This window comes from Haliotis rubra, unplaced genomic scaffold (genome assembly GCF_003918875.1).
Source record: "Haliotis rubra isolate DU_JTF1 unplaced genomic scaffold, ASM391887v1 Scf295, whole genome shotgun sequence".
Taxonomy (NCBI): Eukaryota; Metazoa; Mollusca; class Gastropoda; order Lepetellida; family Haliotidae; genus Haliotis; species Haliotis rubra.
This window is the reverse complement of record NW_025766963.1, coordinates 786,956-813,949: the sequence shown is the minus strand read 5'-3', so window position 1 is coordinate 813,949 and position 26,994 is coordinate 786,956. Positions and strand designations below refer to the sequence as shown.

The 26,994-nt window shown below is 43.1% G+C and overlaps 1 protein-coding gene across 1 annotated transcript in view; it reads right to left on the bottom strand.

Annotated features, from left to right (window-relative positions):
• LOC124282195 (ankyrin repeat domain-containing protein 26-like) overlaps positions 1-26,994 on the bottom strand; it is an 895,780-nt gene that overhangs the window by 317,900 nt on the left and 550,886 nt on the right. The window lies entirely within an intron of this gene.

Sequence of the window (26,994 nt, the reverse complement as noted above, 5' to 3'; positions counted from 1 at the left end):
GGATTTAAAATTCTACTGATGAGACGATTTGATGGACTTACCTTTGTTGGAAGATTGTTCTGGTGGGTAGAGTCACTCTTGTGCACTGGTGTTCATTCTAAATCATACAGTTGTTGGTTGGCTTTGGAGGCATTTAAGTATTTAACTGGATATTGTATGTATTGAAACACAGCCAATACATGGAGTGTGATTTAATTCAGATGGGTGCAATATGCAATGACACTGAAGACCTTTGATTTCATGAAAGAAAATAACCTGCTTGCCTCAACAATGAACTGTGAAAAATGTCAAATGTCCATGGCATGGCATGGCAAAAAGACAGAAAGACCAAATCTGATGGTCATGTATGGCGTTGCACAAAATGTAGGAAATGTAAATCTGTAAGATTTGGAAGTTTCTGGGAGGGCCAGAAAGCCCCACTTGGTACATTGTTAATGATCTTGAACCTTTTTTTGCCATGACATTCCAGGTCACATCGCTGTGAAAATGTTGAGCGTGTGTGAGAACACTGTCTATAACTGGTATAATCTACACCGTGATTTAATGTCTCGTTCTCTTCTTGATGACCCTGTTGTACTTGGTGGAGTTGGTCATGTGGTGGAAATGGATGAGAGTAAATGGGGGAGGAAGAGAAAATATAACATGAGTAGTATATATAATGATAGTCCGGGATCAAGTCCAACAAAAGCCTCTGCAAAGCCTTATTTCACAAATAAAGCTTTTGTCAGGCCCTTAGATCTCGCCACCATTGTATCTACTACTTTTGAGCCCCCGTTAATTTCCCGCCCTCTCCCTGGCCCATCTCTCAAGTAGTACAAGTTCGGCTCGTCTGCTTTGATGTCCACTTTATCTATGTTGTAAGTTTTGACTGACCATATTGGGTCAGTGGCTTGCTTACGGCTATCACCCTCGTGTTCCCCCGGCTGGTATAGGTACCTCACTAGGACCCTATCTGGTATCTGTTTCTCCTTCCCACGCAATGGAGCAGCCGACTCTGCCACTATTGATTTTAGTTTTATAGCGTCTGCCGGTTTCTTACCAGTGAGCCGAGTGGCTTCATGGTTGATGGCTGACACCACCTGAGGTAGCCGCGCTACCCATTCAGTCGATCGTTTCCCCGGGTTGGCCATCTCTCTCGCATACTGATGGGCCGAGTCTTTCGCGGTCAAGGGTTCAGCTTCCTTGTAGCGACTGGCCACATCCACGACGGTTAAGGCATACTTGTACCTCTTAGCGTGGGGTAGGGACAGGAGGTCGGCCTGGTGAACGCTATTGGGTATGTTAATACCGAACTTCCTTCTAGGCACGTAGTGTGGTGCCGGTAAATAGACCTGCCACAGGGCTTGTTATTCAAGCCACGCTTTGGCCTCCTCCGGGGGTACTCGCGCCATTTTAGCCAGCTTATGTACAGCGCTAGCTCCTTTCCAGTGCCCACGCAGGCTGTAGTAAATAGCCTCAAACTTTCTCTGGTTCCGTGACATGTACACCTATGTTCTTGGTTCAATTTTCTCATGCCCGTACGCGTACGTGTTGATCCCATCAATAGCTATCCAACGCTTAGTGTCCATCGGCGACAGGGACGTCTTGCTTATCATCAGTCCGTATATCCTATGCCCATCACTTCTAAGTGTGTTCATTTTATGTCTAAAGGTACGGGTCTTGAACAGGGCTTCCTTGAATCTGGCGTGTTTGATGTGTTGTTTCACCACGTACTTCTTAACACCCTTCGCCTTCCGAATCTCACCATTGTCGGCCTTCAGGATGGAGTACATCTTAGGCCTCAAACCTATGTACTCAGCTATGGGTGTGCCAGCACACTCGTCCTTCATCTTACCTAAGACCTTTTTATTTACCGTGCTGTGTATGGCATGGTCCTTGGGGTAGTCGCTGGTGTCATACAAATCGGCGTTTTTCATGTCCTCATTACCGTCCCTCGGTTGAATCTCCATCAGCAGGGAATCCGTGTCAGTGTACAGCACTTCACACCTGTCGCCAAACTGTTTCTTGAGCTCGTTGTAGTAAAAGTCGTACATCAGGTGTTTGGATAAATCGAGGATGCTCATCCCCACGTAAACAGGCCGGTTGAATTTGATGTGGCTTTTCTTCATGTGTAGGGCAACCAGGTCGCCGGTGAATATTTTGCTGCTACGGTTGAATGCCGGGCTGGCTATCAGCCTCCTGAGCTTGTCTTCCTCATTCGACCGAACCAGCTTCACGGTCACGCGTTTCCTCAGGTTTTCCATAGTCTTACCAAACACCGAGTTGTTCATGAGCTTGTAGAGATTTTTCTCAAAGTCACTGGTGGCAAGCTTTCGGAGGTCTGTGTTCATTCTGATGTATGGCTCCATCCTGGGGCTCTGGTTGAACACGAGCACCCTGTGTATTTTGGTGAGCCTCATACCCAATGACAGGTACAGCTGTAGGTTGCGATAGTGAACGATGTACTTGGCCTTATTCATTAAGTTGGGCAGAAGTTTTTCAACGTCTGCCACCCGCCCACCTAACAAGTTATGTTGGTACTCAGACATCCAGTCTGGGTTAACCCTCATACGTTCAGGGGCCAGGGGGTAGCTGTTGTGTGATGTGTGTAATGCCTTGGGGTATTCCAAGTCCACCTCGAGGATATAACCTTTGTTCGAATCTGGTGCGATGCTCATAACATCGACCTCGTGCGCTTCCCATTCGAATCCCCCTGTGGGTAGATACTGGCTCATGGCACAGCCATACAGGTTGTTGGCGTCGAGGTAGAGAATATGATTGGTTGGCTTGCTCGGGTCGTAGCCCTTCACGTATTGATTATTTGCTTTTGCGTATCGTTTGGTTGCCATGGAAATCCCGCCTCGCAAGCTTTTCTCAATGAATAGGTGCATGTCATAATCTGTGAGCAATTCCAACTTAACTCCGGTCTTTTTCAACAATGCACCCCACGACAGACCTGGGCCGGTGTAGTACCATGCGGGGTCGAGTTGATACTGCTTAAAACACGTCCGCCTAAATGTCTCAAACACGTCGGCTAGTAGCAGTACATCTGTCCTCAAGTACAGGTCGTGGTAGTCACCCAGATTCTTACAGCCCAGTTTATTCCATACGTTAATAGCATGCGAGTAATCGTCTTGGGTGACTGCCGAGTCGGTCAGGTTGCTGTAAAATTCTCTGATGGGGGGTAGTCGGGTCTTGGCGAACTTGGCCCAACCATCCATGTACTCGTAGGGGTACACGCCCTTCCTCATCAGCAGGGGTCGAGTCTCGGCGTCGGTATATCGATCGGTGATGGGGAAGGTATGGTTGGCCTTGACCAGACTGTCGAGTGACGACAGGAGGAACTGAACCGAGTCAATGAACCTCAGACCATTCAAGCTGAAGGAGATGTATCTCTCCATGTTGTTGGGGATGCACGTCAGGTTGCCGTCGACTTTCGCGATGGCCTGCATGATCAAGTGAGAGTCGTACCCTCTCAAGTTGTGGAAGACCACGGGGATGTTTATTGTCTTGGGGGTGATTCTAAGCTTGAGGTTACATGCGCTGTGAGCGGCGCCTCTATACTTACCGGTGACGTGGCAGTGATCTCTAACTGAATCACCGTTCAGTGGTTTATCACACACGTGACAATTAGTGATACAGGTGTGAGCTAGCCGGTCGGCTTGGGTCATATGCATGGGAGCGACTGTATACAGTGCATTCCTAATAATTTTTTCTTCCTCCTGCAAACACTTTAGAAACTTTTCAGCCGCGTCGGGACCCCTATACACTACGGGAGCTTTCGTTTCCCCATCACATCGGACGACCATTATCCAAACCCACAGGCCTCATGCTCCTGTGTTTTCTGTGTGGTTGGGGTACCCCCAACAGCCCCACCCCCGGCAACCTCAACGGGTTTGACCAAGGCTTCAAAGTCGGAGTATATGACATAAGGCACGGACATTTGGTTCTTGTGGTTGCCGAATTTTAGGATATTGTCACCTTCCTTAGGCATGTCGACTCGTATGGCCGTCTGCCCCACACCTTGGCAATCCTCCCGGTGGGATTCTAATAAATCAGCTCGGCTGAAACCGTGCAGGCATCGAACACAAAAGTGTTTTTTCCCAACGTGTTTCGACTGGTCATGCAACAACCGACTGAGATGTTTTATCCACGTGTAGTGATACTTTTCACCTCGCTGGATCATGAATATATTGATAACGTGGCGACCCAGACCCAACGGACTGACCCTGTGTACTATTGTTGTGTTGCCTTCGTGCCTTAATACGTTTATGGCTATATCATTCTGTTTTTCTATTTTAGTGATCTGGGATATGGGGGTGGGTTCATCTATACCATCCCAGTTGAGCCCATCGTCTTGGGGATAGCTAGAAAGCCTGTTCGAATTAGTGTCAGCTGGAAACAAGGCTGACCTGATAGCTACCCTCAGGCAATCGTCTCCTCTATTCTTGACGTTGACCATGGCCTGTTTTTTCTTATAGTAAGGAGGCAAGTCTAGGTATGACCCGCCTCTGAACGGCACGTAGTTAGCTATGTCTAGATAGACATTATCGATTTTATCAACAACCCACCCGGACCCCATGTGTGTGTAGCGTTCTAGGTATTCTCGTATCTGCTGAAAACTGGTATCGATTGATGCGTCTATGGTCTCTGTATGAGTCACGATTTCCTGTTTACCTCGGAAGTAAGGCTGAACGTACTCAGTGACCCCAGCCCCCACGTTCACCTGCTTATGGAGTGACATTTTCACTGTGATCTGAAACTTTATACTTCCCAGACTGTTTAGTTCCTGGTTGACTTTATCAGCGATCAGAGGCTTGATATCGGTGATGTCTATGTTCCTATCAACATGCATGCGCCAGCCTCTCAAATAGTTACCTACAGCGCGCTCAGTGGGTATGAACTGTAGGTCAATAGCTCTATTCTGCCGTAATAGTTCTACAAGCTGTGGTTTCCTCATACGGGAATATCCGCCTAACCCCAAATTGCGTACCTCGGCTTTTAATTGTTTTACAGTGGGGAGCTGAAGGTGAACGGGGTCATGTGATAACAATGTGACTAACCCGGCTCTCCCCAGTTTGGAATAACCCGTGAACCCCAGCTCTTTTGCTCGGAGTTTTAATGGTTTTACCGTGGGAGGGGCTTGCAGGCCTAGTAGCCGCAACAAGGCTGGCTTCCTCATTCGAGTAACCAATCACACAAGGCTGGCTGGCGATCTGCTTGAGCTCACGAATAGTAGTCATAGTTGCGTACACACCTAAGTATATCAATCTCTAATTGGGCCGCCGGCAAGGGAGGTAACTCCTACAACCTTGATAAAAAATAGCGAGGCGCTCATAAAATCAGAGGGTTATATCCTCTCCGTCGCTCCAATCAGCTATACTTAGATGGACCGTTTCGATCCAGTACTTACACTGGTGGATATAGTATTCCTTGAAGTTGTGCAAGTATTCCTGTATACTTGTAAAACAATTTATCTGGTATTGAGTTGTGATGCCCCGCCCACATGTGAAGGGGAGTGTATACTTAACACCCTCTTTAATCCATGCCACTTCCAATATGACCTGAAATCTGAAGCGTCCCAGTTCATCTTTGAGTATGTTTTTGAACAGAGATTCGATGGCGGGTATACTTTCCCTGGGCTCAATTTCCACAAACATAGTTATACCTAGGTGTGCACAGTCTCTAATTGGGGACTTATCCTGAGAAGGCGCCTACGTTCTTTTATGTAGGCCTTTTTATTCTCGTAGATGAGATGATGTCTGACTACGTTTGCTCCGTGAGCTTTGCATAGGCAGTAGTGCCCTTTCACCCCTATACCACACACAGAACACGTGTAGTTAGGGCTTTCCATGTGGAAACAACAGTACCCCTCAGTCCTGCATCTCCTACCACAGGGTTCTCTCTTCCCCATAAGTATGTATTCGCATCGGTACGGAGCAGGTCTCATCTTTGGTATACTTATATGAGTACTTAGTCTAATTGTTTTGCAACCAGCGCAAGTAAGCTGCTATACCCAGCGATAAAGACCAGTTCGGTCCATTTGCCCCTTGGATGGTGTGTAGTACTGAGCGAGTTTCGGCTTATTGAGTGGTTTTAGCTGTTTACCTGTTAGTAGGTAGTATTCTCTCGCTGCGTCGTCGACATCGTGGAATGTTTGAACGGCATGGCTCTCACGCCTGAGTTGTTCGTTAATGTAATCGATCCTCTGAACACGTTTTTTCCCGTACTCGGATTGCGCGGCTTGTAATCGTTCCACAGCAAGGTCATGCCGTTTCCTCTCTGCCTGAATCTCAGCCGCGTGTGACTCTCGTAGTTTCGAGAAGAGGAAATTACTCCTGGAAAATGCTAGGGCATTTACTAACGCCCCGCCGACCATCATGGCGATCGTAGCCCTCCTATATATAATGACATTTACTTCATAATATTTTCCGGTAGGATATCCTGCAGGTTGAAATCTAGCTTGATAGTCGGTTCTTTAAGCACCATTTTGGTCAACCGAGCGTACCCTACGGCTAGACTGGCGACCACGGTGGCGTGGTATGCGCGAACGTTTTCCCCTCAGACATTATGTATATGATATAAAAATATATATTTTATAACATGATATGTGGGTTGACCTCTAATTGCGGGGGTTTCTCCTGGGGATCCCTGGGTCGTGTATATAACCATGAGATAGTCACGGCAGCAGTTGCGCCTGCAATCAACAAGAGTGGAGTCGGGCTCCACGTGATACTTTTATGTTGGTTACACCACCTTTTTTTACCGGCAGCTACTCTCTTAGGGTTCTTCTGCCTGGTGACTGTAGGAGGGTTCACCTCCAGTTGGGGTGGGGTCTCCTCCAGTTGGGGTTTCCCCAACGTGGGGGTCTCCTGTGCAGTATCCATCTATACTATTATTATTATTTTTCCCCTCCTTAAATTGGCAATGCTTTGCCGTGATAATCGCCGCCGTCACCGGGGCTAACAACATACCGTATTTGTGGTACAGCACGCAGCTGATAGAGCTCAAGGCGTGTTCAATAAAAGGGTCTTTCTCAAGGTCCTCCCATAGGTAAAGTCGGCGTTCCTGGGGAATGGGAAGGAAGTACGACGCAATACCAGTGTATATCTGTGTCATAGCCGATCCTATAGTTTTCGTCATCTCGACCCCGAGTCTAGTCTCGTATCTCGCGTACAGCTTATCGATTTCTTCGGCTGACATTTTGTGAATTTTATCGGGAGTGTAGTCTCCAAAGCGATGTTTGGCTTTGCCACCGACTGCCAACGCCACCAGTCTCTCTCGCTTATCATCGTCCCCTCGCTCCCCTGGCACCAACAGTTGTTCGAGCAGTTCATCACACTCCATCTTATAATGTAACAAGCAAGTTTTAGTTTTAACAATATAATATACGGTGTAGGCGAAACAAAGAGAAATGAAGGTTAAGTTGCACACGACGAACACTTAAAAAACAACCATAACTATTACTAAACGCTAAGCATTTGCTAAGCATTGCTAAGCTTTGCTAAGCATTTGCTAAGCATCGCTAAGCTAAAACACCCTATAGGCCACGGGTTGGTCGGTCTTGAGCACAAGCTTAGCATGCTTAGTTTCAGCGAGCTGTTTCTTCACACGTTCCCGTTCTAATTTGCTCATCACATCGTTCTCTCTCAAACACTCCTCGAACGAATCCCTGTCCTTGCAGTGGAATAAGGCCACCTATCGCGTCTGCTCCCTGAGGTCTTTCAACACCGAGTTGAACTTCTGCGTTAGTACCCAGACGCTGTGTTTTGCGTGCCGGCCAGAGAAGGCCAGGTACGATAGCATGTCTCTCTTTTTTGTTATCTCACGATTAGAGCTGCAGTCGTCCAGTATGAACAGCGTCGACTCCCCTTTAAATTTCCCGTGATAAGCCTTCAACCAGTCCTGCAGACGTGTCCCCGGGTCACCTCTGTGTACGTCCGGGTCCGTCATCACCCAAGGTCTTCCCGTGTACGTTCTATTCATGTGCAGGGTAGGGCACATGATAACGATGTTATCGAACACATCCCGGTAGTACCCCACCAACATATCAAGCACGAAAACGGTCTTCCCACAGTGTCTGCCCGCACACTATGGCGCAGTGTGGGTCGCGGGGCAAATCAGTAGGCAGTGGCCTAGTAGATGGCTTGCCGCCATCAGTAGATGGCTTGCACGAATCTCCCATTGTCTATATTAAGTTGCGCGTTCATAATCACGTACAGATATAATTTCAACTTGCCAGCGGGTTGAGCCTTCTTGGTAATCTGGATTGTAATTCCCTTGCTGCCGTTGTCGATGCGGCGACCGCTACCATGCAGTTTATCGTCATCCGTGGATCGCATGTCCAACCACAGCGCGTACTTGGTGGTCAGGTATTCACCGATCTGCACGGAGGATAGGTCCAAGTCTTTGGTTATGTATGGGTGTTGTTTGATGGCCGATAGCTTTTTTATCTCATCCCACTGCTGGTATGCCCTCATACCATGACTGAACAGCTGGTTGGGCACGCCCTCGATGGTCACTTCCACCTTTTCAATCTGGGGGTTGAAAACTTCGCTGTCGCCGAATGGCTCGTAATCCTCCACGGGACGACCAGGATGCCTTTCATCGATCGCGCCCGGCACGCGTTCAGGTTGATATTCCACACAGTGTCGCTCTTATCCCGCACGACGACTGATCTATGCCTCAGTATGCGATCGTACAGGATGGCCACCTTCCCGAGTACTGGCTTCGAACCTGCCTGGCCAGCTCTGGGCTAGTGACCATGTCGAACTCCAGAGATGATGTTGTCGGTGTAACTGGCCTCATCACCGTTAGCGTGACGCACACGACTTTGCTGTAGTCGTTAAACGTGAGTCGTATTCAAGCCAATCACCCAGCGCGGCCTGGTAAAACGGCGTGTGTTCCGTGAGCAACTCGAAGTCGAGCGGCACGCAGAACCTGTTCCCGTACGGTTGGGCGATGGCCTTTTCACCGTCCATGATCTTGTCTAACTGGTCTTGCGTGAAGCCGTATCCAATGCGCAACCGGGTCGATTTGCTGATGCCCTGGTACACATCATTGACGCGTTCTCCCTCACTTTTCCAGAGGTCCCCGTAGCAGTGAAACACGTCACTGTCATCGATGCTCAGCACCTCGTTACCGCTGATCTTGATGGTGGTTTTCTTGATGATGGCTCGACCTATGTTCGGCACTAGCTCGCGTTTGTCGTCGGAGGTCAGCGTGAGGTTGAACGTCAGTCGAACCGTGCCTGGTACGATAAGGTCATTCTCGCCAAGGTTTGGGAATCTAACCAGCAGCTTTTGGTTCTGGTCTATCTTGCTGGGATTGTTGGTGATGGTCACCGACTGGCGCACGGCTCTGACGCCTAGAGGCTCTCTTGATCTTCTGAAAGGATCTAGTTTTCTACCATACATTGTTATATAAATGAAATATATAAGTTTTAATACTAAATAATGGCTGAAGGCGGCCATGAGGACATCCCGATGGATGATATGGGTGATGTGGATTACGATGACACCACATTCACGAACAACCCCTTAAGTGCTGAACTTGTACAGCCAGCCGTCGACGATTATTACGACGCAGTTGAAAATAGAGACAACATCAAGCCGTTGGTACGAGACTATGCCAAGTTTACCGTCGATAAGAAGGGCACCCAGGGGTCGATATCATGAAAAAAGACGGGAAAGGGCCATATGCTTTGTCAACACTCACAAGTCGCCCTGGTGGGAGTCAACTGATCCGTGAGGAACTAGGCTTCATAGATTACGGTGGCGCACGACCTAAGCTTCCCCCGAAGGTCGTCCAAGATCGGCAAGCAGCCAGGACCGAACTCAGCAATACTGGGGACGTACCCCAACGTGCTAAAGAAACATCAGACAGTATCGAAAAAATATTGGCCACATACCATGACAACCCCTTGCCGGGGCTCGAATTTCCCCTGAGGGAACTGCGAGGCCTAGACGAAGCCTTGAAACATGTACGCGGAGAACTCGTTAACAACATGGGGAAACTGAATGAAGTCGACCAGCACATCGCTCGCGAGAAAATAAAACTCGCCGAATCGGATGGTGATATGAAACGTCGTATCGAGGAGAGAATAAAAAACTTGGAAGACGAGAGACAGACTCGGTTGGAATCCGCTTCCTCGAACCGGGAAGCCCTCCGATCACAGATCAGTCGTGTACGGGAAACCATCGATCGAGTCCTAAATGAGGACACCACGCCAGCTGACAGGATCCGAATCCTCTTCCGAGAGCAAGGGATTACTATCGCCAGTATTCTGACTGCATTGGGCTTCATCATATCAACCCTGGTGGTGTCATTGACAGGGGGTACACCAACACCAACACCACCAAGTGGTGGGAGCGCCAGAGACTGGATAAAAAAACACCTGAAATCCCTCGGAGAGGCCCTGGCTAAACTGGCTGGTAAGGCCGCCGAAGCCCTACCCGGCATCCTGGGTAGCATCGTCTCGTGGCTGCTGAGCGCTCTGGCTAAAACTGCCACGTGGCTCAGTCAAAACCTATGGGCAGCCATCGTCGCCGTGGAGGGTTTGGTATACGTAGCGGCTAAGGAATTTTTAACAAAATAAGTCCCACCCCGACCGCTACCCCGCCAACCACCAGGGCTGTTTTACGGTCGATGTGCTGCTGATTGGACGCCTGCTGTTGGGTCTGTGGGGGTGTTGGTTGAGCCCTGGACTCCGGGGGTGGCGCCACTATACCCGTTTCACCGGTCGTTGGTGGTGGGACATGGGGGGTGTTAACATCGGGGTTGACGCCCAACTTTTGGTCCGCCGTGGCTATAACTATTTCGTTGTTGTAGCCCACCACTTTTTTTACTCTCAGTTGCATATCGCTTGGAGCCATGTACAGTCCCACGTCGAAGACGTAGTCGACTTTCGACCTGGCGTATTCCAACACGTCTTGGTAGCGTTTGATGGCACTCGGGAGATCAACTGGAGCATTGATAGCATCCTCAACGTTAACAACGAACTGTTTCTGAGCGTCGTAAGCAGTCCCCTTACCGAGGATGTTGGAACGCGTTTGCGTCTGCGCGCCCAACAGCGCGTTCAATCTGGTGACACCGGCACGAGTAAACCCTTTCGACGTGTCCAGCATGAACATTTTCCAACCGTCTGCGGTTGACTGCTCTCACTTTCTGGACGGTGAAAGCAACACCACCTTTAAAGTTCATACGGTCATTCCTCCATTCATTACTCGACAAAGCAAAGTCCTGGCGTAGTACATCTCGTTTCAATAAATCATCACTGACTTTTCACGGGTCGCCCCATTATATGGAATACCCAACCCGTGGTTCGCCCCCGCAAACGCCAATCCGCCTTCGGGCTTAGTTCAATTCGCTGCAAATACGCTCAGAGGCCCATCTATCGTACTGGTTGTTTACCGCGCCCCACGCCTTGTCCTGTGGGAGGGGGCTGATCTCTTTGAGGATACGCCTGACCTGGTAGTACACGGAAACATGAACACAGACTGACTCAGCGGTCCACGCCGAAAGTGTCAGTTAATGCCACACCACACCCCGTTGTAGCGCACCACACGGCGAAGTTGAGTTGATTCTGCCAGAACTGCATCGGGTTGTTGAACCAAGCGTGGACTGCCTTGAGGTTAGTCACCGAAAGCTTATACCGGTCGAACACATCTATAAACTGGGCGTTGAAATACATCCCAGCAGCGACCACAATCTTCATGTGGGGGAAATCTATGTCCAGTTTAGGGTAAAACACTCCAGGGGAGTACATTTTAAAACTATTATATAATGAGCATATATACTCTAACATGTACATAACACTTCCAGGAATAACGAGCGGCCAGACCGTTCAGCTGATGCACACGATCGATAACACGTCAGGTCAACTCGAAGTCGCACTCTGCGATATCACCTACCTACCGCGATGGACTAACATCAACGCCAGCAACAATAAGCTGTTCGTCAGTGGCGCACGCCCGCCCGCAGCGTGTGTTCGCTAAGTGACGAGGTCTTCAAGCCCCTGGGAGCCGAACTCAAGATGAACGACTCAAACGGCACAGTGGTGTTAATCAACAACGGAAGAAACTCCTTGAGGCTTGGTCGACCATTGGCGAGGACACTCTGTATGTCGCCTGACGAGATAAAACCCACAACTACCGTCACAGGCACGAAGTTACCCGACCTAGTACCGTACCGAGAGCTGTACATTCATCTCGGCCAAGTGAGCACAACGTACAACATTCAAGGGGGATTCCATTAGCCACAATCGTAGATGGGAATGGAGCGTTGAAGGTAGTAGGATCGGCGAGAGGGGATCGCTGATCCTGATATAAGGTCGGAGGAACTGTTAGAATGGCCGAAGTCTGAGTTGTCCCCTGAGGGTAAGAGCTTGGGCTGATGGCAGCAGACCGAGTAGTTCATGCCACTGACGAAGAGTTCTGGGTTGAGTCAGTTCAATTCAAGGGAAACCAGTCGTTGAATCTTAACAAACTGGTCTCGGGGAACAAAGACATTGTGTCGATAAACAGGAGGCATAGAGTCGGGATCAGACTGATTTCTTTAAAATTTACGAGCCATCCTGGTGAAGTAGCTAGATGTAGAACCCAGATGATAGATGTACCACACCACCACCGAGTACTTGAGTTGTCTGATCGTATGAGAAGACTGGTCGAAAGTAGGCCAAAGCGTTATAGGATAACTGCCTTGAACGCCAGCTTGTTGATGTTGAGGGTCAATACGTCTCGTGACCACAGTCCGGCTACTAGTAAATCGTGAAGATGAACTTCCCCATCCTTGAAGTGATGTGTCTACGAAGAGACACTATGTGTCAAGTAAACTCCCCGAAGACATTCGATTGAACGAGTTACCCACGCAGGGTGAAGAATCGGTGAAGGTAGAAGGATCAGCCGTAAAACTTTCTGGATTGGCCGTAGTTGCAGTAAAACTCTAGACAGAAAAACTAGGGTTGACATTAGTAAACCCCACAAATCTGGCCGTTGTAACAGTAATTATTAGAGGAGGGATGTGTTCATTCGGGAAGGCACCACTAAAATGAGATCACCGTCTCGCTGTCTCACTATAATGCTGCCTGTCTCAAGCTTCACTACTATTCATTGTTTCGCAGAATGTAGTAGTCCCCTGTAAATGCGGTGTGCAGGCATAACATACAGTCGAATATGTTGTCAAAAATCCACACACACAGATACTCCATGTGTATTACAATGGAAAAACTGTATAGAAGACAGCGTGCTGAACTGTCTTGCTGCCTGGCTCGCGCCTCACTGCTCTCTTCAATAAATCGTAGAATGCAGTAATTCCATGTGGATGGTATAAATCTGATGCGCAGTCATTGCATTCTGTCGAATATGTAGTTGAAACTTTACACACACAAATATATCCATGTGATAATACAGTGAAACTGTATAGTTACCAGCGTATTCACATCTTTTGAACATATTGATGTGACATTATCATCTTTTAACACTACAGCCAGGATTGTGTGCCTATACTGTCCATCTCCCTCCTCAAAAAACAAGCTTACATTCTACGAACTCCATGAGGATTTGTCTAAACTTTTCTCAGCACATAATAACAACACTGTATATATTGGTGATTTCAATATCCATTTTGATGAGGCCAACAAACCCGATGTCCGTAAAGTCAAAGCACTCCTTTCCTCTAATGATCTGCATCACCATGTATCCAGTGCAACACATCAGTCAGGACACATTCTAGACTGGAGTGTGAGTTGTAATCTTTATCTCATTCAGTCAGTTGTCATTGAAGACAAACTCCTGTCAAATCACTTCACAGTGTCCACAATGCTCAACATGCAGAGACTATATAAGCACATCCAGGAATGTGAAAGCCATTGACCATGATCATTTCTCGAGTGACTTGTCACACCTTTTATCTCAAGGTGATGGTACAGCTGATGTGTCTGAAATGACTTGTCACTTTCATGATGTACTCAGTTCCTTATTGGAAAAAACATGCTCCCTTAAAAGTTAGAAGTTTTACTCACAAGCCAGGGTGTGCCTGGTACTGTGAAGTCAGTTGTGTTGCCAAGCATGAGCAATGCTGCGCTGAAAGGAGATGGAGAGAGAGTCGGGACTGGAGGTAGATCGCCAGAATTACAAGTCCTATCGGAATAAAAGTCTCAAAGTTTATTTTTAAAGCAAAACGTCAGCAGATCTCCAAGATAAGCCATGACAGTAATCAAAGTTTGCTGACTCTCTTCTTGGTGAGAAGGGATTCCTCAGTGTGATGATCTTGGCAAACTTGCTGAAACCTTCAATTACTTTTTCAAGGATAAGGTTCTGAGCATAAGAAAACACCATTGTATCTCAGGATCCTTTGTCTGATACGATGGTATTTGATGGCCCTTCTCTCCAGGCATTTGAACCATATTCCAAAAGTGAGGTTCAAGTCTTCAGCTAAGACCACATGTGAATCTGATCCAATGACAACACCTTTGGTAATGGATCACATATGCATGTTGATTCCTGTGATTACATACATAATCAACAAAAGCTTAACAACAGGCACATTTCCAGAATCTCTGAAGAATGCTATTATCATGGAGTATTAATTCATACGCAGAGATGCCAACCCCAAAGTGTTGCAAATAGTAGTTTCAAGGATCAAAATTAGTAGTTTGACCATAAAATGATTAGTCAACTAAATACTAAAAATCATTATGAGAAAGATAATATGACACTAATCAAGAGTGGAGCTTTAATTTCACATATCTCCAACAGCAGATTTCACAAATTATCAGCATTACATTTTTGATTGTTGTCTCTTGTTTTTGTCTATATATCTGAATGTTAATGAATTTTCTTCAAATTTCGTAGAATTTCTACTGCAATCGTATTGGTGTAGTTTGAGGCTAGGGTGATGATGGTTTTAAGGGGGGTCACCCATTTTGTTCTGGGGGAGTAGGGGTCATCCATTTTGTACATGTTTCTAAGGGGGGGGGCAGCAATTTTGTACATACAAATATTTAAAAATTATGCTTTAAAAATATGGAAAGGGGGAGGGGGGTCATTGACTTTGTACATGACATGCAGGAGGGTCACTTTCTCTGTACATATATTTTAGGGGGGGTAATTCACATTGTACATGCTTCTCCATAAAAATCATCATCTCCCCCCCCCCCCAGCCATAAATTATGAACGGTCCCTAATTGCTTTGATTTATTTATATTATAAAATAAACATGTCATCACCTATAATTGACACATCAAATTAGGCTCGTTAAGATCTAGCCCAGGGTAAGCATCCAAGCATCCAGTAAATGTGTCCACAAGATTAGTGCCAGTAGGATTAGCAGGATAAAGTACTCCCCTCTGTCTGGTCATTACAGTAGTTATTGTAGGACACCCCCTATTTGTATTATTCAACAAATGGTAATCTCTTTATTGTTTCAATTTTAGATAAATTGTCACCAATTCCAATTGTTAGTCAGTAGGGTTTAGACTCTCCCATCACAGGTTAGCTCTAGCCCTCAGCCCAGAGGGTTGTATTGACTCTCTGTGGCCACCCCATGTTATTCCATTCTTGTAAATAAAATTGTGATTAGCTTATTGTGACTTCAGACTCTTTGCTGAGTTAATTCCACACAACCTGACCAAGCACGCCAGTTAGAAAATGGGTTTCACCGGAACCCTCACTGGGACCCAAGACCCATATCATAATACTATCATTAAACCTCTAATCAAAAACAAAACCATGGATAGTTCACTCTTAAAGAGCTATAGAGCAGTCTCAAATCTTAGTTTCTTGTCAAAAGTGATAGAGCAAGCAGTGTCTAAGAGATTAATGGATCACATTTCATCCAACAATATCCTTGACCCATTCCAGTCTGCATATAGGCCATTCCACTCTACTGAGACCATTTTCCTTCGTTTAGTGAATGATCTCAGAATGATCCTGGACAGTGGTAATATGGCAGCATTAGTCCTACTCGACCTAAGTGCAGCGTTTGACACTGTTGACCACAAGTGCCTGTTACACACATTGGAACATCAAATTGGTGTCAAAGGACTAGCACTCAGCTGGTTCTCCTCATATTTGGATCAGCGAACACAAGTTGTAAAACTTCAGAATCATACAGCTGACAAAGTAGAGTTAACATGTGCATGCCCCAGGGCTAGGTTCTTGGTCCTATTCTCTTCTTGCTGAATGTAAACTCTCTCCCTGCGGTTATTGACTCTCATGACTGTGGGCACTATGCCTATGCTGATGACAATCAGGTTACCAGGATTCTTAATCTGCAATCTCCAGTCAGTGATCTACAGATCATAGATACTAGCGTTTCTGAGATAAAGACCTGGATGAACACAAGGAAACTCCAACTGAATGATGATATAACAGAGTTGCTCGTCCTTGGGAAATCACAAACAGCTGCATTAAACATCCATCTGCAATGTGAAGATTTCCTCATCTCACATTCAACCATCCCCTGTCACTAAAGATCTTGGTGTATATCTTGATGCTAGTTTGTCTTTGGAATCACAAGTCAACCATCTTTACAAGAACTGTCACTATTATCTCTGAACCGTCAGCTCCATTAGAAACCTCATCACAACAGAATGTGCTCATTTTTTGGTTCGATCCCTTATACTCTCTCGATTCGACTATTGCAACAGACTACACTTTGGCATCAGTTCAACTCATCTTCAGAAACTTCAAAAACTACAGAACTCAGCAGCTCGCATCGTCAGCCTCAAGTCCAAGAAAGATCATATCAAACCTTCACTGATGTCTCTACATTGGTTGCCTGTAAAATTCCGGATTGACTTCAAAATTCTATGTATCGCTTTCAAAGCTCTACATGGACAAACACCTGAATACCTCTCCAGACTTCTGTGTCAGTACATCCTAACCCGACTATTACGATCCCAGAATCACCAGCTACTTGTCATGCCTAAAGTTCGACTCTCATCCTATGGGAAAAGATCATTCCAACCCCCAGCCGCCAGTCTCTGGAACAATCTGCCCACTCACATCAAGAATGCTGAACTCTGGACACATTTAAATCTTCCCTAAAACCCCACTTTTTCCATCTTCCTATTATTAGACTTTCCATGTTCAGTTGTCTCTATTTGTCTGCGGGATACAGTTTGAATTATTGTTCTCCTATAGTATTGTAGCGCCATGAGCGGGTATTTGTACTTGGATGTAGCGCTATATAAATACCCACATTATCATTATTATTGTTTTACAGATTAAGATGAAAATGCAGCAGAAAAAGTTCGGGTGATCCTGGCACAGTCAGGCTGGTAAGGCTCATCATCCGCTCAGGGCCCTTGCCCCCTCTACACGCAGCCCAGACAGCGAATGGGACTTCTCCCAGGAAATGCTGCCTAGTCGAACCCACCAAGAACTTTCCGGAGAATATGTAGACTCCCCAACACTGCAGCCTTCTGTATTACCCAGAGTGTCAGAAGGGCTGTGCTCCCGGTGGAGAACCCTGGCACTCTCCTGATCTGCGCCAAGAGATCAGGAGGTACCAAACCAAGGGCACTGAGAACGATAGGGAGTCTGACAACAGTGTACTTGAGATGAAAGCGAGACATTTCCTGAGTCTTGCCAATCACGTTGTTGACAACAGGGACAGAAAATTCAATTATATAAATAAATTCATTGGCTTTATCTAAAAGGACAAGATCAGGTTTGTTGGCTGGAATTCTTCTTAGGCTGTATATGGGCCTATTCCACAGAAGTTTCCATCATTTTCCATGATGCCCTGGACATATTCAGGGTTGTACCATGGATGGACCTCGGAGTCAAAGCCACAGGCATGGCAGGTCTTTTAAGATATGCTGTTTGTGCCAAGGAAGGGCATCAACTGACAAGGTGTTGGACAGTCTCTGTGAATTCATTACAAAGTCGATATTTCATATCAATATTTTCTTTAAGAATCACATTTTGGTGGTTGTGAGTGAGAAGTGACTGGTCTTGAGCAGAAAAAAAGAAAGCCCTCAGTTTCACATTTCCAGGTGAAGGAGTCGGTTGAATTGCTATTCTGTTCCACACACTGCATGTACACACGATGCAATGGTTTCTCAGAAAGCTTCTCTACAAATGACCGACTCTGGGCAGACTTGGTGAAGGACTTGACCTGGTTTACTCCAATCGCTGTACCGTCCAGCAGTCCAGGTGTTGAGCAGTGAAGTGGCTCTCGGGCTTAACCCCCTGGCTGCCGAGTGTTTTTTCAGGCGCACATTTTCATACCCTTTGAAAAGTGAACGTTGTGCGAGAATTGCGCTTGCTTGGTGCTGGATCTACGTACGGCTATAAAATTACACAGAAATGTAGAATATTAAATTTGCTATCCGTTGGTATAAATATAAGTGCAACTACCTCTGCGGTTTAAGAAATAGACCTTGCTAAATGTTGTCAAAATTTTTGTTATGCGTTAAAAAACAGTAAATTTCTCCGCTTTTTATCGCTCACCGATAAAAGCACTGTGCTACGATTTTTTTATTTGGGCATCTTTAAGGAAAGAGTGAGCGAAGAAAATACGGCCTGATATCTGAACGACATAAGTGTATATGAATTGGATTTATGTGCTTATGCATAACATTATACTTCAACATTAAAAATGACTCGCAACAAATGTCAAAATGGATTTTCTTCTATGACGTCAGACAACGACAGAGAGGCCATACACGTATAAGGGTAAGGGGCATAACTCAGTTATGCTTAACACTAGGTCAATGTAACTCAGTTCACATGGAGAGAATTTGTTGTGGATACTGACGCTATATTTTCGTTATTTATTGTTCACGGTGAACCAAACTATTCCAATTCAAAGTTCCCCAATGTGAGCGGATACGCTTTGGTAGTTTCACAATTTATAAGAAAAGATGACAACGCATTCTACATGTGAAAGCACGTAATAGCGATTTGGATGGCCCTATCCCATATATAAGTTAGTTCTTAGATTCCCATATTCTCCTGTGTGTGTAGATGTATTTTGACTTATTGTGCATCGTTATTACCAGAATACCAGCCATATCTTCAAATGTAATGAAATTGCTGAAAATAATACAACATTTAAGTTGACGCCATTGCTTGTTTTATGCACTTTGCTATCGTCCGGAAAGTGACGACATTGGTATTCTGATTAGTATATATCTCACCTAATTTCCATTAATTGTGTGAAAGGTCTCGGCTTCTTTTTCAGAATTAACACTCTTTAGACAAAACATAAAATGACTGTTTTTCAATTTTAAATAGTGTCCTGAATATATCAACAATTAGACAGTTTGACTGTGTATCTTATCATGAGCAACACGCACCTGTTTGGCATCAATTTAACGTAAATGAAAAATAACAATTCACAACACCTGAATATTTTGTTTAGGATAGGAACTTACTTTATTTATGATTATGCAGCTATTTCTCTTCATAATGCATGCAATGGAAGATGCAAAAAGATAGCTTTTATATATGGAACTAGTAATGCATTACTATATATTAGAATATGGATGTAAGATTTGTCCAAATTAAGACATGACATGCTTTATACATTTTTAAACAATTTTCGTATAAATATAGTTAGAGTTTGATATCCTGTCATCACAATATTTTTAAATCGAATATGAATTGATTATATTATCGAAAACAATGATAGTGAATCATAAAACGTTTCCGACAAACGCAAGCACCTGGCCAATCAATTTACATCATTGTTTTCTCTATAAAAGCGACACAAAAATGTGCAATGAACAAGACATTTCCTTTAAATGTGTGTGCATATACATTTCATAACATACATAAATCATTTTCATTAAATATTATCAGTTTTACTTATAAGGTTTAATCAAATCGCCATTCATTAACCTGTTCATGTGAAACTGCAATATTAGTTCAAATGCATTGAATATTGTACATCATAGGAACTAAAGTAATATTGCAGTTATGGCTACGTTTGATCTTCTAACACTTGTGTAAAGGTTTAGAATATGGTGTACTGCACTAAATGTGTCAATTTCTTATGTACATATTATTCAAACAATCAAAACCTTTCAAAGAATAAAACACCGTAAACCCTATATGCAAGTATGATATGATATTTGACGAGGCTAAATGTAGATACTGAGGTCAGTTTCATGAAAAAGTATCTGAACTATCCGCAAAATATACATTATAATACTGACAGTGTAATCGGAAGGATTGGGCGATTGTGTTTACTCTTGTTCAACCGACCTTCACCTCAAAGAAATTGCCTAATATGTACAACAATGTTGACGTATGACATCATAACCGATGACCTATTTCTTACAAAATGGCGGCTTTGCTGACAAGGATAGATAGGATTTTGCTGAGGACTCTTCCATTGATTCAGGGATCGCTTTGTACATAAATATGAGATGTAAGTAATCAGAATGATTCTGACTAACTGTGTATTGTTATATGTTTCTATCGTTTTCACTGTAAGTAAGAGAAGAAGCCAGAAATGCTGATATATTACAGTTGTCGTTCTCTGCGTGATTTTGGCGCCAGTCATGGCGTCCACGCTTGCACGGAAACTTTGACAATTTCTTATGAATTATCAAATCATTGCATTGTATCTATTTATAATTTCCTATTTCTTACTACGATACTCTTTCCATGCATATTCAAAAGGTATTGAGCTATTGCAAGCTATGAATAGACGGATGAATGTTGGAAAATTTCAGAAAATGCTACGCAGTGTAAAATCGGAATTTGTCTTTGTTTACGTTTCGAACCAGCGTAGTCTTTCGAGCACAGCGTTCGTTTTCACACCCAATATGTTTCGTCTCATTTTATCTAGACAGTTGGTATTGGTGACACAGACCAGTTGCAATTTGATTCTAAAATGTATGGGGAATTCAGTGATGCATTTTTCGAAGCTGAATATGAAATATAATGCGTGATGTAATAGGCGCCTCAATACCGGCCTTCGCTAAACGTGATTTTGTAAACACTATCCAATATGGCGGAAAGCTTCTCACGGCGTTCGTAAGTGCATTTCAAAACATCCCAACCGATTCTAGATTCATAGGCAACGTTTCAGAATTATAATTAGCGGTTTCATGTAAAACTGATATCAGTGATCATGAATAGGTTAGTTTTGAAATTCAGTACTCCCAGGAATTATTCGATTTTCACATTTCAAAACATACAGCAAATAACGCTGTGAATCGCGATTTCATGCTGTGTCAAAAATGTCGCCATTTTCGATGAAGCCTATTTTGAAAGGTCATTTTCAGCACTTGAGCTTTGTCTAAAATAATAGTGGATGGTATCAAGAAACAGGAAATTTCCCGCAGAATTCGAAACTGTGAAGTGTATTTGTGTGCGTGGGATATTTTGATTTTTATTCGACTTCAAATTGAGGGTTGAAGGGGAAGGACATATATGTCCCTGTGGCATCCAGGGGGTTAATGAGTTAAAGGAGAATACAAGTGAATTGTAATAATTTGATGGGTGAAAGATAAAGTCATCAGAAACATATTCCAAAATTTCCAATTACAAATTATGTATAATTATGTTTTAATCGCGAAAACAGTTTCTGTAAATCTCAGCTTCGGCCATTATGCATATTTCGCTGGAACCCATGTGACCTTTCCGCTTGTGACGTCAAATGTGCCTGGAGTCCGCCATATTGCCAAAGACCAAGCGCTACAGTAGTACAAATCATGTTGTTTCTGTCGTATTTTTAAATGGTACGATGGTGTATTGCGTTGCCTGGGGATGCATGGCATCATCGACCATGGGAAAGAACCACCATTTCTTCCGTTTTCCAAGTGGAATGACAGATGTTGGCAGGAGAAATGCGCCGATCATTCCGAGTCGGACGCATATGAAAGAGACATGCACGCATGGGGTATGGAAATCCCCAAGCTAGGCTGAAGAAGGAAAAAGATTCATTAATTATACCCATCATACCCTGTAACAACTTACTGTCAGTGGTATTTTAACATAAATTAAATCAAGTCCGATTGCCAGTCGAATTGCCCCCACTACAAAATGACCCTAGTGGGGTCAATTGCCTCAATTTATTTAAAATGAATAAATATAGGCCATAAATGCATAGTTTTGTCAACATTGATATTATGTTCTTCATATATAAGTATATACACAGTTATGAGTTTACTGATGAAACATTTATCAGAAATATTACTTCCTAATAACTTTTATATAAAGAACATAATATCATAATAAGTTGACAAACACTATGCATTTACGGCATATATTCAATCATTATAAATAAATTTGAACAAATTAGAATGAATGACCAAATTTGCTGGGACATTTTGTAGCTGGGGCAGTTCGACTGGTACACATGCGATATATATTATCAAAATCAGTAAGAGATTTCACATGAGCTTGAAAATGTTTCGCTATAACGTTCTTTTCGGTTTGGAGCCCTAAATGATGCAGTCAACTCGAAACATTGCCGAATACAACGGCAAATCATGAAGTACTTGTTGCTTTCATTGTTTTCCATTCTGTCCAATTACACACGTCGGTATAAGACTCGCTATTTGTCAGTAGTGTGTGCGGTAAAAGTTGTTCTGTATTCTCATTGGCTGACAGGATGTCATTCTAAGGCTATGACCGAGTACCATAACTATTTCCATAACCAAACAATGGGAAAACATACGTTGTCCTGACTAGTATTTTATAATTCACCAGTTTTCGGGGAATAACTTATCTGCGTGGCGAATATTATCTCTGCTCGACCAGGCTGGGATCTTGTATCGAGACTTGATACGTTATTAATGAGAACTAGGATCCTACTTTTTTTCAACAAAATAATTCCAGTGTAATTTTTGAAGCAGATAATTTTTATTTTCCCTCGTCTGAAGCATAATTATTTTATTTTTAAATCCTAGACACCCTACAGTCACCCATTTGACACAAAATGAACTGAAATCACATTTTTTTAAAAATAATTCTTAGTAACTGGTCATATATTTATAGGGGTGAGTTTGCTGGCTGGAACTGTATGACATTTTGCTGACAAATAGTAATCTTGTTAAACGATATGGTCTATTTTTAAATTTATTTTGACCTTACGTCGTAAATATTTACCAAGTGATTTCAAAACGAATATGCATAACTTTAAGAAACTACTTATGACAAATAACGTACATAGTTTGAAAATGTTCAGCCTATATATAATGCATTCTTATGAACGAAGATATAAGCTATTACAAGAATGATAATATTAAATACCATATCTTTATCTACTTTATCCATATTAACCTGTATTGTATGTTCAGATTACCTTTATACATGTATGCAGATGGGCGTGTATATACATATATGCAAATTGTATTATAATGTATGAAACTGTATGTATATGGGCCCGATGGCCTTTGTACCGAAATAAAGTGTTGATTGATTGATTGATTGACCTCAAGCGGTGCCTCTGTTTCGCTTGATTCTTCTTCTTCATCTTCATTGGAAGATTGTCTTGCAAGATGTAAAATCGGATCGTATTGATACAGTCTAACATCCATTTCAGAAATGACATCAGGAACATCTTTTACTGCTTCAGAATCCACGGACGCTGTTTAGTTGGGAGGTAAAATCAAAGAGGAAGCCATCAGCAACAGGCACTTATGACGTCATGTCACGTGATACCCCCTCTGCTCATTAACTGTCGGGTGTTTCCGTAATAGGCGGAAATACGAGTACGTTTTTGTGTTTTTATTGCTATTTTACAAACATTTTGTTCAATTTTAATCACGGAATGTGACTTTTAGAATATCCTTTACAATATATCAAAAGTTTTGTTTTCATTCGTATTCTCCTTTAATGAGTTGGGTTGGTTGTTGTTTAAAGGGGCACTGATCCAGAGCAATTTCCATGCACTGGTTGTTGCTTTTGTTATTGTTTTTCTCTTGTGAGTTCCCGGATGATATCATGACCTCTGCTGCGCCAGATATAATTCGCATGGCGTGTATGGAGTTTTGTTGCAACTAGTTCGTGGATTGACGTAATTTGCATAGTTATCAGATTTGGACACCAAGTTTATCAGATTGCTTTATTGCACCAATGGGAACAATGGGGAACATTCCTCACTTATCTCCCTTTACAGCTTCGCCAATAGATGGCGCCAATCACTATGGTCCTAAGTATACTTCCGGAATAATGATGGCGTTCAAAGTTTGTTGCACGGTCGATTTCAAATGCGCAGCAATATTACAATGCCTGAAACGTGCTGCCGTGCCTCGGGATGCTGCAATAGAGGTTCGACGTGTCCGAGAGGTCAAAACTTGCTGAAGTGGTGGTTGACTATCATTCGAAGTAGCGACGAATGAAACAAAAGCATGACGAGGTAGCCGTCAGCTCTCGCTCTCAGTGTTGTGTGCCATTTCCACTTCTTACAGAGCGATTTCGTTACAATACTGTAACTAATTATGGTAAGTACCACGTATTTTGCATCTTTTACAGTTTGAAGAAAATGTTGTTATTGTTATTCTCCTTGCCAAATTTAGTTGATGTGCATGCCATCCGAAATTACGAGCAGGGGTTTTGAATCGATTCAGGGAAAGAGAATGTGTTGCTGTACACTTGCTGTACAAAACTTTTTACGCGAAACATTAGGGGCCTCTCACTGTAGTAATCATCAAAACCTACAGTACACAATCTTTTCGCTTTACAAAGGGTGCAGCCCAAGGCGCCACCATCTGTAGAATGCCACTGATGTTATCGTCTGAAATCGGCACCCTCGTGAAGATTAGCCATAAACATGATAAAACAGTTTCTGTAGTAGTTAGGCTTTATTCATTGTTAAGATTGTTTCAAAATTGTCCACCGTACTTGAACACAGCTATTGCATTCTAATTTCAGGTTAATCTATTGAATTTATTTTCAACTATATTTCAATTAGAACTTTTTGCCACTCAAAGAAGTTATATTTCAATTATATCTTAGCAAAGCATTCATCACTTGATATGGCCTGTTGATTTTACCTGCTTGTCTTCTCTCATACAACACCTGGTCATGCATCTTAAATACAGTTGTCAGTTTGACACTGAGTTACATTGAGTAATTTACTTAAAATTCTAATGTATATGATATTTTCACATGTGCTTATATCTCCTGATGACAGGTAGGTAGAGTAGGCAAGTAAATTTGAACAGACCCCAATTTATTACTTTCAATGTTTTAAGATGGGTTAACTTTCATTTGCTTCTTGCTTTTAAAAAGCAAGTTAGCATCATTATATACATGTTTGCAAAGTTGTTTATGTTTGACAATAACACCTTTGCTCCCTTCATTGTTGAATTAAAGTTTACCAAGAATGCTAATACACAATTGACTTTTTCCCTTTAATGCATCATATTACATCTCCCTACAGGTGCCTGTTGTCACAGAATACACATACTACAGGTTAGTGTTTGTTTACTTTTGGTATGAATTTGTCTGAATAATGTCTGGTGTACTTGTTGAACACACTTCTTTGTATCAGAAAAGAAATTAACGAGGAGAGCTACTTGCTTGATAACGGTGTTAGTAGCTACACCACAATGTCGCTCATATTATATTAAAGAAGTTGTATATCCATGGAACTCTCCTTGTTGTTCATCACACCAACTTCTAAATGCCACTCAGAGAAGGAAGAAATGTCAGCATATTTAAATTATGCTTCTCCATAGTTGAAACATTTGTTAAGAATATTGTTTTCCACCTTTGACCTATGGGAATGAATATGTTCATTATGTGACATGTCTTTCTCTACAATAGTAACTTAAATCTGATAATGATACATTTTCTCATAACTGGCAGTCATGAGATAATATTACCCTGTATCAGTTTGGATAGTAATACTCCACTGATGTTTTCCAGGATGAACACCTCTGAGGCAACAGAGAGAAACAGATGTTGTATGACCAATTCTTTCCCTGGACTGTATCAGCTGACCCACTTAATGCTGGTGGATACTTGTGATGTTGAATGTAACATCAGTGAGGTCGCTGGGGAGGAAATAATCACCCATGATGATTTTGATGGCAACACTATTGAGCCAAACATTTTCTCTCTAGACTGGGCACAGGCCAAATATGAAAGTAACTGTATATCAACACAGAGACAAACATGCAGTGCTTCCAGTACTAACTATTATGCTTAGTGCTGCAGCAATTTTCATTTACACAGGACTCAAAATATTCAGACTTCACTGTTGTACTTCCATTTTTGGTGCATATGCATGTCACCTAAATTATCTGTACAGCAATACTGACAGTATGATTGTCAGTGTGGAAAACATCAACATGCATCTGATGTAAGTGTTAATCAAGGTTCTTCAAAGGAGACCATCATTTTTTACTGTATGTATGTCTATATTTATGAATGTCCATACATGCAGAATATAATACGTTGAACAATAAAAAACTGAAATTACAACCCAGACTTTGTTGATTTTTGTCTGATGATAATTGACACATGAGAATAATAAGTACAATGTATTGTAGAATCTCAATTGTACCATTTAGACTACCATTCCAAAGCTAAATTATTCCTTGTTTCAGTATTTCAAATACACACTGTGTTCACTGACACAGTGAGTCCATTATAATTGTGATGAGCCTTGATGTAAGTTGCAAACCCTTCACACATGCTGGAATAACAAATGTGAAATATTTGTATTCAGATTTAAAAGGCTCCCACCTTAAAAGACAATGTACCCGATACCCCCTTGCTTCTGACATCAGATAGTTCAGACCTCCAGTAATGGTTCAATGTGTTTATAATATTTCAGTAATTCACTCATGCTTAGTTACATTATTTGACAACACCTGAAACACAATTTCAAATGATATTCTTGTGTGATCTATCATTTAGATATTGGTTATTTGTGTTGAGAAGAGACAGCCTTTAAAAATGGTACAGATAGGGGTGGGGTCCCAAATGATACTTAGAAATATATTGTGCAAGCAATATGCCAATATACTGTACATTTTGGGGATTGAATAATGGCCTAAATATATTTTTGGGATGTGAAGTCATGATGAATTTAAGGGGG